Source organism: Pseudophryne corroboree, chromosome 7 (assembly GCF_028390025.1).
Source record: "Pseudophryne corroboree isolate aPseCor3 chromosome 7, aPseCor3.hap2, whole genome shotgun sequence".
Lineage (NCBI taxonomy): Eukaryota > Metazoa > Chordata > Amphibia > Anura > Myobatrachidae > Pseudophryne > Pseudophryne corroboree.
The window spans coordinates 308370429-308385384 of record NC_086450.1 but is presented as its reverse complement, the minus strand read 5'-3'; the positions used below and the strand labels follow the sequence as shown (position 1 = coordinate 308385384).

Genomic DNA, 14956 nt, shown 5'->3' with positions numbered 1-14956 from the left:
TCCCTCCCCATCCAGTTCACTGTGCCATCTCACTGCCCTCCCATCTAGAACCCCCAATTAGTCCAGACACAATGATCCCCCCCAACCCAGTGTCACACCCCTATCTCACTGCCACCTTCCCACCCTGCTCAGTGCCTCCCCATTCATAGTGTCCCCCCATACAGCCCAGTGTCCCCCTCATCTCATGGACTCCCTCATCCCAGTCTCCCCTCAACCAACCAGCCCCCTGCCCCCTCAGCAAGAACCCCACCAGCCAGTCCCATTACAGTGCCCCCTCATTCATTCCAGTGTACTCCCTTCTACTGCTTAAGGGCCCTACACATTTAACGATCCGCGCCGAGCTGCCCGACGGCGGATACAGCCGACGGGCGACCCGGCGGTGGGGGGCAGTGATGGGGTAGTGAAGTTCCTTCACCCGGCTCCATAGAAGTGCAGGCAAATATGGACGAGATCGTCCATATTGGCCTGCATGCACAGGGGAAGGGGCACCAGCGATGAACGAGCGCGGGGCCGCGCATCGTTCATCGCTTGTGCCTCCACACTGAAAGATATGAACTTTGTCTCGTTCATTAATGAACGAGATCGTTTGTATCTTTCAGTCAGATCGACCAGTGTGTAGGGCCTCTTAGTGATCCTGCATCCCACCACCATCCAGACCAGTGCTCTGCCTGGTGCAAAGTGTATAACGTGCTCTGCCTGGTGCAAAGTGTATAACGTGCTCTGCCTGGTGCAAAGTGTATAACGTGCTCTGCCTGGCGCAAAGTGTATAACGTGGTCTGCCTGGCGCAATGTGTGTGACGTGCTCTACCTGGCGCAATGTGAACTAGCACTATTATGTGGTCACGCCCCTAATTTTTAGCAGCGCGCCTTCGACGCGCAGTCCTTGCTTCCATGCTTTGGAGAATGGGAGGGTGAGCACCTATTCACTTTCTGCTGGAGGGCACCAAAGTGTCTAGTTACAGCTCTGGTGCAGGGTGTCCTGTATGCTACACAGCGCAGCAGCATTGTCACCCCCTCCTCCCCCTTGCAACACTTCTTAGTGTCCAAATCAAGTCTGTGTGTTTTTATATTTGAATCATTAATACGATTAATAAGAGCCTTTATTCCGATGGGACCCAGAAAAGGACAGGTAGGACCCCAATTTTTAAAAGTGAGGGGTCCCTGGGACCCACTTTTTTTTTCCGGCTCAGCGCGATCACTGGTACTTTTTCTGCTCTGTGGTGTTCTGTAATTCCTGCAGCCTCTAGCTATCTTGTTTGAAGAGTCTAAGGACATGTCCACTTGTACCTTCCGACTAGAGGCACAGAAAAATACTGGAGTCTCTATGGGAGTATGGAGGGGGTAACCAGTTACTAATTTAAATATTTAAATGTGCCATTTCCGGCTATGCCCCGTCCATATCCTAAGAGTACTCCAGTGCCCCCTATGGATTCAAAGAAAAGGATTTACCTGGTAAGTACCAAAATCCTACGTTTTCTGCTCTGTGGTGTTCTGTAATTCCTGCAGCCTCTAGCTAAAAATGTCAATCTGCAAGTAATGTGGTACCTATGCATCGTTGCATAATAAAATGTAGGTAATATAGTTACATTGGTATGGGATCTAATATATATTTTGTTAAATTGAAGCTTTAACCTGCTATCCAAAATACTGAGATTTTACGAAAGGGTAAGATAGTATGTATTTCAGCATTACTGTGGCCATTCAGGAAATCAATTAGGTGCTCATCCTACCATAATTAAAGGTCTTTTCCACTTCCTTTTAACTTAAAGTACAGGCATTTAAAAATGTTATAGCAAATGTTATAGCAACATTTGTATGTATTTTTGCTAACCTTTTAGGAAATATTGTATAGTTTCAAAAATTTTTATCAAAACCAGGAATCTCATAGGTCCAGAATACGTGTTAATAAAAACAAATCACATTACAACATTAGATTGGACGTGGGCTTGCTTGGAACGTAAACTTCAAGTGTTACATCAGATTAAATGTATTAAAGCAGGTACAATGCCGGTGCTTATATTCTCTATAGTAGGTACATTGCTATATACAGTCATCAGAATTGTAGTTGCGTCCACATTTTTTTTTATTTATGTAGATGTACTGAAATGTGAAATTAAGGGCAGGTTGAATGTGATGTCTGTATAAAGATACTTATCTAAGTGCTCCATAGGAGTATTAAAAGCTGCATTCAATGTAAAAATGGCTATTTGATTTAAAAATAGATTACACTTAAACTGCTAAAATAAATTGAACTTGATAAATATGCAAATATGCATGTGGAAAGGAATAATGATGTATGAGAGAAAATGAGTGCTGTAATCAACACTATGGGGGATATTCAATTGTTTGAAAAGTCAGTTGGGTGTCTGTTTTTTCCTATCTAATAGACAGATTGAACATTTGATTCCTCCCAATAAATGTTTACCCTTTTTTTTCTTTTTTTAATGAAAATATGTTGTGTGCTTTTCCTACCTGCAAGTATATAATATCGCTAAAGCAAAAGTGTTAGGATGTTGTCCCTAACTTACCCTAAAGCAGTCTTAGAGTGCAGAGAAGTTTTTCAGTGCTGAAAACTGTCCTTTACAGACCAGCAGTACTCTACTCTGTACTCTATTGCAGGAAAGGGTATTGGCGCCATTCCACAGTGTTTCACAGTCCAAATGGCCCCCTCAAAGATATTATATTATCCCTGTCAGATGCCCCTGTGCGGCACTGTGCCACAGCCCTTGTATAAGCAGAAATGCCAGCTTATATATTCTCTTTTAAACATTCAGTGAGTTCAGCAATGCTGACGGTTCATTGTGATCACCAATTCCCGGTGCGGCACTATAGATCAGCTGCAGCTTGGGTCCAAGCATGGGGGGGTATGGGTCATTGGGTCGACAGTCATTAGGTCGACCACTGAAGGTTGACATGGGAATTAGGTCGACATGAGGTTTTGTACTGTTTTTTGTGTCGTTTTCTTCATAAAGTGACAGGGAACCCCATTTAGTGCACCATGTCCCCTCGCATGGCTCGCCATGCTTCAGGCAAGGTGCTTCGCTCGGCACAGGTTACGGTTACAATCGTAGTCCACGTGGATCGTCAAGTATGGAAAAATAAAAAAACTTAAAAAATAAATTGAAAACTCATGTTGACCTTTTGACCTGTCTACCTAGTACATGTCGACCTTTTGACCATGTCGACCTAACGACCGTATTCCAAGCATGGAAGCTGTTTGTGCAACTTGTCTCACATGGTTTGTGCGTTAAAGTCTGCTGGAGATGGTGTGATGTGATTTGGTCCAATAAAATGACTTTCAAGGATTGTTTTTTTTTTAGTGATGAGCGGATTCGGTTTTACTCTGTTCTCAATACGGCATCCAAAACACGTGACATTGGCTATCCAAAACACGTGACATTGGCTATCCAAAACACGTGACATCCGTGAGCCAATAAGATGCTGTTTTGAGAACCGAGTAAAACTGAGTAAAACCGAATCCGCTCATCACTAGTTTTTTTCCACTTCCACATGAAATCAACACAGATTTCAAACTAATTGTATCAGATTGTAATGAAATTTGGTATTCTAAATGCTGCCATGGGTGTATAGAAATCCACCACCAACAGCCAAAATCTTAAGTTGATATACATACTGCTTTTGAAGTTATATGCCTTTTTTTAAAGCTGCAATTTAGTCACCAAAAATATGATAACATTTTCTCCGGCAGGGTCCACAGGTTATCCACAGGATAACAATGGGATATGATGGAGCGACAGCAGATTGGCACCAAACGATCAGAGCTTTCAGCCCTCCCAGGATGCAACGGGCCGTCCATATATCCCCACCCACTGGCTCGGGCAAACCAGTTTTTTGTTTGGTGCGGCAGGAGCTGGACCATGGTCAGAGGGCTGCTGGATTATTAGCAGCCCCAAGCTTTCTTGTTTTATTTTTATAGTCTTACTATTTTTTTGAGTGATCTTTCTTAACAGCGTCTTATACGCATATTGGAAAGAGTCTCTCCAACAACTCTTCGCCGTGTCGCGACAACGCTTACCCATGAGTACAGTGCTGTTTTGGCAGTTGTCTGTGTCTGATATTCCTCGCAGGTCCATCAGACGTTACCAGGCTGTGGCCGGAGAACGGGGAGAAGGTAAGGCATCAGTTCCACGTATCTGCATGGAATACGTACACAGCCGCACTGTTTTGGCAGGAGACTACCAAACAGTAGCTGATGCGCTGCCACCACGGGTGCTCCAGGAATAGTATGAGGCTACGATCCCTAGGGTTGCTGTCAGCAGTGGGGAGTCGGACGCTGTCCTGGGCGCCCCTCCCCCCGGTTCATGACCAGTTTCCGCCGAGTCTCCCGCCATGAACGGTTTCCTCGCTTCCGTCTCAGACGCTACCAGTTGCACTGGGAGATGAGGGGACCCGATCGCAGCATAGGCGGTTGTGTGTCCGGGGCATCTGTGTTCACTGGTTGCTACCACGAGGGGACCCGGTCGCAGCATAGTTGGCTGTGTGACCGGTGTGTCTGTGTTCACTGTAGGTACATGGAGCGGCAGTGTACACTAGTAGCGTCTAGATCCACTCAGCGTTCGCTTACATATTGATCCTGGAAGCGAGGTGAGTCTCCCTGTATCCCACTCTACTGAGTACGGGCTATACAGCACAAAGCGGCAGATGTATTAACCTGGAGAAGGCATAAGGAAGTGATAAACCAGTGATATGTGCATGGTGATAAAGGCACCAGCCAGTCAGATCCTAACTGTTAATTTACATATTGGAGCTGATTGGCTGGTGTGTTTATCACCTTGCACATATTACTGGTTTATCACTTCCTTATGCCTTCTCCAGGTTAATACATCTGCCCCTCAGTCTCTATCTACTGTTTTCAGTATGAATAGTTAGATAAGTGCCTATTGCATATGAGTCTATACCATTACTGTTTGTCACATTGCGTCTGACATATGTTAAACATGCAGTAAATGTGTTCTCCTACATATTTAAAGTGTTATTGTAGTTGACTATGTGCTCATATTGCTTATTATACTAATGTAGAACATGTGACTGACTACTAGTATAATGCTGACGTTGCTACACGTTTGTCAGTTTGTTTTGCAGATCCTCAATGCTGGTGCATGGTTAGGATCGAATGGATATCATTTTAAAGGTGATATTCACAAAATTGTGTAGTACACTGGAAGTGCTGATTATTTGTCATGTAATAAAGCGGCAGTGGTGAGGACACTCATTCCATTTTATGAAGCTGTAGTATCCTCTTATGATCTGGTTTGGGATGGTTTGTATGCATAATGTTTTAGCTCAACAGGCACGGCGGATGCAGGTACAATGTATCCACCTTGGGCTATATATTACACAAGCTGTATCCAGTAAGAGATGGCTAATTCCCCAAAATCCTCTACCAGGAATAGGGTTACAAGCCCTTATATATACCAGCAGCTTCTCAAACCAGTGGTAAGTAAACCTTCACCCTCACAGGCTACACATTGTTCAGATTCATCAGAAGATGAAAGCCTAAATATTCTTCTTCATCATATGAAAAAGAGGTAGGTCTCAGCTTTCGAATATAGCTGAGTTAAATGTAAGCAATAAAGCCACCTTATTCGTAGAGGATACAGTAAAACCGGTGTTATAAATCAAGGCACCTGTGTTTAAACATCCCAGTACGTGAGGATTGTTTAGAAAAAGGGAGATGGCTCATAAAGTAGATAAGGAGAATCTACAATAGTTTGGCTTTCAAATTTCCTGTCTAGGGCAGTCATGCGGCCAAGCTTGGGCTTTGGCTTAAATGGCAAAGGCAGTGGTTGCCTGGGCTGATGCATTGAAAGGAGATTTGTCAGTAGAGCAAGAATCTCAGATGGCTCGTATAAAAAACTGCAGTGTTTTTGGAAGCACTTGTATATGGGTAAAATATTTACTTCAGGGCATCAGCTCTAACTATACTCGCTCATAGAGCAGTTTAGCTGGTAAGTGGAAGATCTATAACCACACCACACTGAATAGGCACAGTCTCACCAGATCTTGGAAGCTATGCAGTGTGGGGCCTAGTGATCTGCGAATACCAGGTGTTGTAGGTGGAATCATTGTCTTGTTCTGAAAATATTCTTTTTTTGGTAAGAATTGACAGATAATCGGGAGTCAGAAGCAGACTCCAAGAAAGGGTTCCTTCCACATACAGTTTAAGTGTTGCTACTACACTACCAATACAGCCTGTCATAGGCTAAATCCCACGTCAGTGTTATTTGAGACTAAGAAACCATTGAGCTACCAGAAAATCTACAGTATGGGCCTGGTTGGTACTCGGATGGCTATCGGGGAATACCAGGGGCTGTAGAAAAAAAGACCATCAGCGAATGGTAGGGGCTCCGCCTGGGAGAACCAGGTTGGGTGGCCGAATTCCTCAGGTCACACAGGCCTGGCATGGTATCTCCCTAGTTATGTTTGTCTTCAAGACAGCCTATCGCGGCTATAGACAAAGGCCTGGCTTTGCAATAAGCAGGTCAGAAATTGGCTTCGGTCAGGAATAGTCATTCCAGTTCCTCTGACAAACAAGGACGATGGTTTACTTCAACCTGGCTTTAGTCAGAAGTCAAATGTCATGTCGACTCATGCTCGATCCGAAAAATGCTGCGCAGATATATAATTGGAAACATGGAATCATACGTTCCCTATGTGTTACATGGAGCCAGGTTTTTTTGTTTTTTTTCCTTCTACTGGATCACGTCTGCAGGTTCACTATAGGATTCAAGAATCACCACACAATCAAATGGTATCTATCCACGCAGCAATGCGGGATGGGTTTGAGGGTATCTGCATCGACAGGAGGGAGTATGTACAATTCCACTCTAGGTCTCTGCAGGCTCTGATTCTTATCCAGTAGAATCTAGAACCACACCACACTGGATATGCCCAGAATTCACTGGATCTTGGAAGATTAGCAGTGTGGACCTGGTTGGTACCTGGAGGGGTGGTAAGTAGTAATATAGGGTGTGGTAAGTATTAATGGAATGCATCGGAAAATAAAGACAGACTATGGTACTTGCGATGAAAGTAAGAAGGTCATTAGCCTGGTGGCTACAGACATCCCAGCTGGACAAAGGGAAATCCTTTGGATATCAGATTGGGAAGATCTGACACTAGGATTAGTGTCACGGAGATTGTTTCCCAAAGTGCTGTCTACCAATAAAGGTTGAAACCTCGGGCCATATACAGAGCACCAGGGTATGCATGGGACAATCTTCATGAAAAAAACAGTCCAGTTCCGCTAGGACAAGGCAACGGCAATAGGGTACCTCAACATCAGGGAAGAACTCAGCCGAAAAGGGGATGAAGAAGGTAAGTCACATTACCTAACAGGTAGGCTTTATCATTTAGCCTTGTCCACTGTTCTCAGTCTGAGAATTATAAAATGGTAAATGGATTTTTTTTCGAGTCGATGCACCTTTCAGAGGAGTGAATGGGCTCTACACCTGGACTCTAGAAAACAGGAGGTGCATGCTAGAGATGTATCTCAGAACGTCCTTGGTGGAACAACGAAAGGCTCACATACGGGTCAAGAAGGATTCCAGGGCGATGATTGTGGATGCCTTATCGGTAAGACAGGACCTTCATCTGGCAGATGGGGTTTCCTCTAATTACCCTATTACTCAGGGTAGTGAGAAACTTTAAACCGGAAGACCAGCAGATAATGACAATGCAGGCTCTTTCTGCTCCCTCAACGTCCAGACCTACTAATGCAGGGTCCTGGTTGTCACAGATATGTGGGTTGACTGTCTGACAGCAGGGCCAATAAACTTCTATCCTCCGCTCAAGAAGATTCTTTCAAATAGTTCAGAGCAAGGAAACCTTCCTTAGTTTGCATTTATCACCAAATATGGCAGGCATATATTCATTGGTGTAGTGAAAGAAAATCTAGAGCCACACCACACTGGATATGCCCAATTGCATCAGATCTGGGAAGCTATGCAGTGTTGGGCCTGGTGAGTACTTGGATGGGGAACATCTGCAAACACCAGGCGCTGTATATGAATGGGATTCTAAAAATGTTTTCAGAGTTTCCAGGGTCTTAGTATTCCTTCAGAAAGGAATAGAGGCCTTCCTTGAGAGAAGCAAACGGTCGGCATTGCCTGTAGAGTTCCAAAAATAAATGACCAACTTGCAGCATGGGTGTACTTTATATTTCAGGGTTCGCTGCACATCAACCTCTGGTTGTTTTTCCTACAGTGCAGTGGGACTTGTTTAATTCTGAAAGTCCTTCAGGTGGACCCAATTGAACCACTTAATTATATGGATTATAAAGGGTTGATAACTAAAGTGTCTTTTCTACTGACTAAGGGGTCAACTAGAAGAATATCAGACTTGGGGATTGTCATAATATTCCCCATTTCTGATTGTTTATCCAGATCTAGATCTGGGTATCTTCCTAAGGTGATGACTAAGTTACATCTTATCAAAGAAAATATTGTCCCAGCCTTTAAGGTCTGGACCCGTTCTGCGCAAGATGTGTCGCAGGAGTGATCCGTGCAATAAGGATCAACGTGGATGGTACCAGTGTCATCCGAAAAGCATATTCTCTTTTCATTCTTTATGGATTTAATTAGACAGGATGACCTGCTGGTAGGCAGACACTGGCAAGATGACTTCAAATAACGAAGCACATTTCTCTATCGTCCTAGTGGATGCTGGGGTTCCTGAAAGGACCATGGGGAATAGCGGCTCCGCAGGAGACAGGGCACAAAAAGTAAAGCTTTTTCCGATCAGGTGGTGTGCACTGGCTCCTCCCCCTATGACCCTCCTCCAGACTCCAGTTAGATTTTTGTGCCCGGCCGAGAAGGGTGCAATCTAGGTGGCTCTCCTAAAGAGCTGCTTAGAAAAAGTTTAGCTAGGTTTTTTATTTTACAGTGATTCCTGCTGGCAACAGGATCACTGCAGCGAGGGACTGAGGGGAGAAGGAGTCAACTCACCTGCGTGCAGGATGGATTGGCTTCTTGGCTACTGGACATCAAGCTCCAGAGGGACGATCACGGGTACAGCCTGGATGGTCACCGGAGCCACGCCGCCGGCCCCCTTGCAGATGCTGAAGACAGAAGAGGTCCAGAATCGGCGGCTGAAGACTCCTGCAGTCTTCAAAAGGTAGCGCACAGCACTGCAGCTGTGCGCCATTTTCCTCTCAGCACACTTCACACGGCAGTCACTGAGGGTGCAGGGCGCTGGGAGGGGGGCGCCCTGGGAGGCAAAATGATTACCTATAAAGGCTAAAAATACCTCACATATAGCCCTAGAGGCTATATGGAGATATTTAACCCCTGCCTGATTTCTCTAAATAGCGGGAGACGAGCCCGCCAGAAAAGGGGCGGGGCCTATCTCCTCAGCACACGGCGCCATTTCCTCTCACAGCTCCGCTGGTCAGGACGGCTCCCAAGTCTCTCCCCTGCACTGCACTACAGAAACAGGGTAAAACAGAGAGGGGGGTGCACATTTATGGCGATAATTTGATATAACAAAGCAGCTATAAGGGAGCACTTATTATAAGGCTATCCCTGATATATATATAGCGCTTTTGGTGTGTGCTGGCAAACTCTCCCTCTGTCTCCCCAAAGGGCTAGTGGGTCCTGTCTTCATTAGGAGCATTCCCTGTGTGTCTGCTGTGTGTCGGTACGTGTGTGTCGACATGTATGAGGACGATATTGGTGTGGAGGCGGAGCAATTGCCAAATATGAGGATGTCACCCCCTAGGGAGTCGACACCGGAATGGATGCCTTTATTTATGGAACTACGGGATAGTGTCAACACGCTAAAGCAGTCGTTTGACGACATGAGGCGGCCGGACAATCAATTAGTGCCTGTCCAGGCGACTCAAACACCGTCAGGGGCTGTGAAACGCCCTTTGCCTCAGTCGGTCGACACAGACCCAGACACAGGCGATGACTCCAGTGGTGACGGTGACGAATCAACCGTATTTTCCAGTAGGGCCACACGTTATATGATTTTGGCAATGAAGGAGGCGTTACATTTAGCTGATACTACAGGTACCACTAAACAGGGTATTATGTGGGGTATGAAAAAACTACCTATAGTTTTTCCTGAATCAGAAGAATTAAATGACGTGTGTAATGAAGCGTGGGTTGCCCCTGATAAAAAACTGATAATTTCAAAGAAATTATTGGCATTATACCCTTTCCCGCCAGAGGTTAGGGAGCGCTGGGAAACACCTCCTAGGGTGGACAAGGCGCTAACACGCTTATCTAAACAAGTGGCGTTACCCTCTCCTGAGACGGCCGCACTTAAAGATCCATCAGATAGGAGGATGGAAAATATCCAAAAAAGTATATACACACATGCAGGTGTTATACTACGACCAGCTGTAGCGACTGCCTGGATGGGCAGTGCTGGGGTAGTTTGGTCAGAGTCCCTGATTGAAAATATTGATACCCTGGACAGGGACAATATTTTACTGTCGTTAGAACAAATAAAGGATGCATTTCTTTATATGCGTGATGCACAGAGGGATATCTGCACACTGGCATCACGGGTAAGTGCTATGTCCATTTCGGCCAGAAGAGCTTTATGGACGCGACAGTGGACAGGCGATGCGGATTCAAAACGGCATATGGAAGTTTTGCCGTATAAAGGGGAGGAGTTATTTGGAGTCGGTCTATCAGATTTGGTGGCCACGGCTACAGCCGGGAAATCCACCTTTCTACCTCAAGTCACTCCCCCACAGAAAAAGGCACCGACTTTTCAACCGCAGCCCTTTCGTTCCTTTAAAAATAAGAGAGCAAAGGGCTATTCATATCTGCCACGAGGCAAAGGTCGAGGGAAGAGACAGCAACACGCAGCTCCTTCCCAGGAACAGAAGCCCTCCCCGGCTTCTACAAAAGCCTCAGCATGACGCTGGGGCTCCTCAAGCGGACTCGGGGATGGTGGGCGGTCGTCTCAAAAATTACAGCGCGCAGTGGGCTCACTCGCAGGTAGATCCCTGGATCCTGCAGATAATATCTCAAGGGTACAGGTTGGAATTAGAGACGGATCCACCTCGCCGGTTCCTGAAGTCTGCTTTACCAACGTCCCCCTCCAAAAGGGAGACGGTTTTGGAAGCCATTCACAAGCTGTACTCTCAGCAGGTGATAGTCAAGGTACCTCTTCTACAACAAGGGAAGGGGTATTATTCCACTCTTTTTGTGGTACCGAAGCCGGATGGCTCGGTAAGGCCTATTCTAAATCTGAAGTCCTTGAACCTGTACATAAAGAAGTTCAAGTTCAAAATGGAGTCACTCAGAGCAGTGATAGCGAACCTGGAAGAGGGGGACTTTATGGTATCCTTGGACATCAAGGATGCGTATCTCCACGTTCCAATTTACCCCTCACACCAGGGGTACCTCAGGTTCGTTGTACAAAACTGTCACTATCAGTTTCAGACGCTGCCGTTCGGATTGTCCACGGCACCTCGGATCTTTACAAAGGTAATGGCCGAGATGATGATTCTTCTTCGAAGAAAAGGCGTATTAATTATCCCATACTTGGACGATCTCCTAATAAGGGCGAGGTCCAGAGAACAGCTAGAGATGGGATTAGCACTGTCTCAAGAAGTGCTAAAACAGCACGGGTGGATTCTGAATATTCCAAAATCCCAGTTAATGCCGACAACTCGTCTGCTGTTCCTAGGGATGATTCTGGACACGGTTCAGAAAAAGGTTTTTCTCCCGGAGGAAAAAGCTAAGGAGTTATCCGAGCTTGTCAGGAACCTCCTAAAACCAGGAAAGGTGTCTGTACATCAATGCACAAGAGTCCTGGGAAAAATGGTGGCTTCTTACGAAGCAATTCCATTCGGCAGATTCCACGCAAGAATTTTCCAAAGGGATCTGTTGGACAAATGGTCAGGGTCGCATCTTCAGATGCACCTACGGATAACCCTGTCTCCAAGGACAAGGGTGTCTCTTCTGTGGTGGTTGCAGAGTCCTCATCTATTGGAGGGCCGCAGATTCGGCATACAGGATTGGATCCTGGTGACCACGGACGCCAGCCTGAGAGGCTGGGGAGCAGTCACACAAGGAAGAAACTTCCAGGGAGTATGGACGAGCCTGGAAACGTCTCTTCACATAAACATTCTGGAACTAAGAGCAATATACAATGCTCTAAGCCAGGCAGAACCTCTGCTTCAGGGAAAACCGGTGTTGATCCAGTCGGACAACATCACGGCAGTCGCCCATGTGAACAGACAGGGCGGCACAAGAAGCAGGAGTGCAATGGCAGAAGCTGCAAGGATTCTTCGCTGGGCAGAGAATCATGTGATAGCGCTATCAGCAGTGTTCATCCCGGGAGTGGACAACTGGGAAGCAGACTTCCTCAGCAGACACGATCTTCACCCGGGAGAGTGGGGACTTCATCCAGAAGTCTTCCACATGCTGGTAACCCGTTGGGAAAGACCAATGGTGGACATGATGGCGTCTCGCCTCAACAAAAAACTGGACAGGTATTGCGCCAGGTCAAGAGATCCGCAGGCAATAGCTGTGGACGCGCTGGTAACGCCTTGGGTGTACCAGTCGGTGTATGTGTTTCCTCCTCTGCCTCTCATACCAAAAGTATTGAGAATTATACGGCAAAGAGGCGTAAGAACGATACTAGTGGTTCCGGATTGGCCAAGAAGGACTTGGTACCCGGAACTTCAAGAGATGATCACGGAAGATCCGTGGCCTCTACCTCTAAGGAGGGACTTGCTTCAGCAGGGTCCCTGTCTGTTTCAAGACTTACCGCGGCTGCGTTTGACGGCATGGCGGTTGAACGCCGGATCCTAATGAAAAAAGGCATGCCGGAAGAAGTCATTCCTACTTTGATTAAAGCAAGGAAAGAAGTAACCGTGCAACATTATCACCGAATTTGGCGAAAATATGTTGCGTGGTGCGAAGATCGGAGTGCTCCGACGGAGGAATTTCAACTGGGTCGATTCCTACATTTCCTGCAATCAGGATTGTCTATGGGTCTCAAATTGGGATCTATTAAGGTTCAAATTTCGGCCCTGTCGATTTTCTTTCAAAAAGAATTGGCTTCAGTCCCTGAAGTCCAGACCTTTGTTAAGGGAGTGCTGCATATACAGCCTCCTGTGGTGCCTCCAGTGGCACCGTGGGATCTCAATGTAGTTTTGGATTTTCTAAAATCTCATTGGTTTGAACCACTAAATAAGGTGGATTTGAAATATCTCACTTGGAAAGTGACCATGCTTCTAGCCCTGGCTTCTGCCAGGAGAGTGTCAGAATTGGCAGCTTTATCTTACAAAAGCCCATATCTGATTTTCCATTCGGACAGGGCAGAACTGCGGACTCGTCCGCATTTTCTCCCTAAGGTGGTGTCAGCATTTCATCTGAACCAGCCTATTGTAGTGCCTGCGGCTACAAGTGACTTGGAGGACTCCAAGTTACTGGACGTTGTCAGAGCATTAAAAATATATATTGCAAGAACAGCTGGAGTCAGAAAATCTGACTCGTTGTTTATATTGTATGCACCCAACAAGATGGGTGCTCCTGCGTCTAAGCAGACGATTGCTCGTTGGATCTGTAGCACAATCCAACTGGCACATTCTGTGGCAGGCCTGCCACAGCCTAAATCTGTAAAGGCCCACTCCACAAGGAAGGTGGGCTCATCTTGGGCGGCTGCCCGAGGGGTCTCGGCATTACAACTTTGCCGAGCAGCTACGTGGTCAGGGGAGAACACGTTTGTAAAATTTTACAAATTTGATACTCTGGCTAAGGAGGACCTGGAGTTCTCTCATTCGGTGCTGCAGAGTCATCCGCACTCTCCCGCCCGTTTGGGAGCTTTGGTATAATCCCCATGGTCCTTTCAGGAACCCCAGCATCCACTAGGACGATAGAGAAAATAAGATTTTACTTACCGATAAATCTATTTCTCGGAGTCCGTAGTGGATGCTGGGCGCCCATCCCAAGTGCGGATTATCTGCATAAATTGTACATAGTTATTGTTAACTTATTCGGGTTATTGTTGTAGGAAGCCATCTTTCAGAGGCTCCGCTGTTATCATACTGTTAACTGGGTTTAGATCACAAGTTGTACGGTGTGATTGGTGTGGCTGGTATGAGTCTTACCCGGGATTCAAAATCCTCCCTTATTGTGTACGCTCGTCCGGGCACAGTACCTAACTGGAGTCTGGAGGAGGGTCATAGGGGGAGGAGCCAGTGCACACCACCTGATCGGAAAAAGCTTTACTTTTTGTGCCCTGTCTCCTGCGGAGCCGCTATTCCCCATGGTCCTTTCAGGAACCCCAGCATCCACTACGGACTCCGAGAAATAGATTTATCGGTAAGTAAAATCTTATTTTTCAAGCTGATCTCCCGGTTCCGGCTAATGTCTCTGTTCACTCTACTCATAGGGTAAGTCCTTCATGGACAGCACAATATGGTGCTTTATTAGAACAGGTATGTAAGGCAGCCATATGGCTTCCGTTTACACATTCATTAAAACATTATGCCGTGGATACCTTTCACGATACTGAATTTGGGCGAAGGATTCTCCTAAGCATCAGGAGCGTCCCCACCACTAAACTGCTTTGGGAAATCCCATTGTTATCCTGTGGATAACCTGTGGACCCTGCCGGAGAAATATGTTATGGTAAGAACTTACTGTTGATAACGGTATTTCTCCTAAGTCCACAGGTTCCACAGGGATCCCACCCTGACGCACCTGATTTGAGTATCCTTTTTTGCTCACTAACGTCTTCCGTCTTTTACGGAAGGGTGTACGTGTGTGTTCTTCTCGCCTGAGTAGGGCTCTACATGATGCTCCTGCCTAAATGCTTTGAAATACAACTGGTTTGCCTGAGCCAGTGGGTGGGGATATATGGACCGGCCCGTTGTGTCCTGGGAGGCTTGAATGCTGTGACCGTTTGTGACAATCTGCTGTCGCTCCATCATATCCCATTGTTGTCCTGTGGAACCTGTGGACTT

General features: G+C 46.3%; 1 protein-coding gene across 3 annotated transcripts in view; it reads left to right on the top strand.

Moving 5' to 3' along the window:
- Positions 1-14956, top strand: part of USP7 (ubiquitin specific peptidase 7) — a 309008-nt gene that overhangs the window by 240535 nt on the left and 53517 nt on the right. The gene's annotated exons all lie outside the window — the stretch shown is intronic.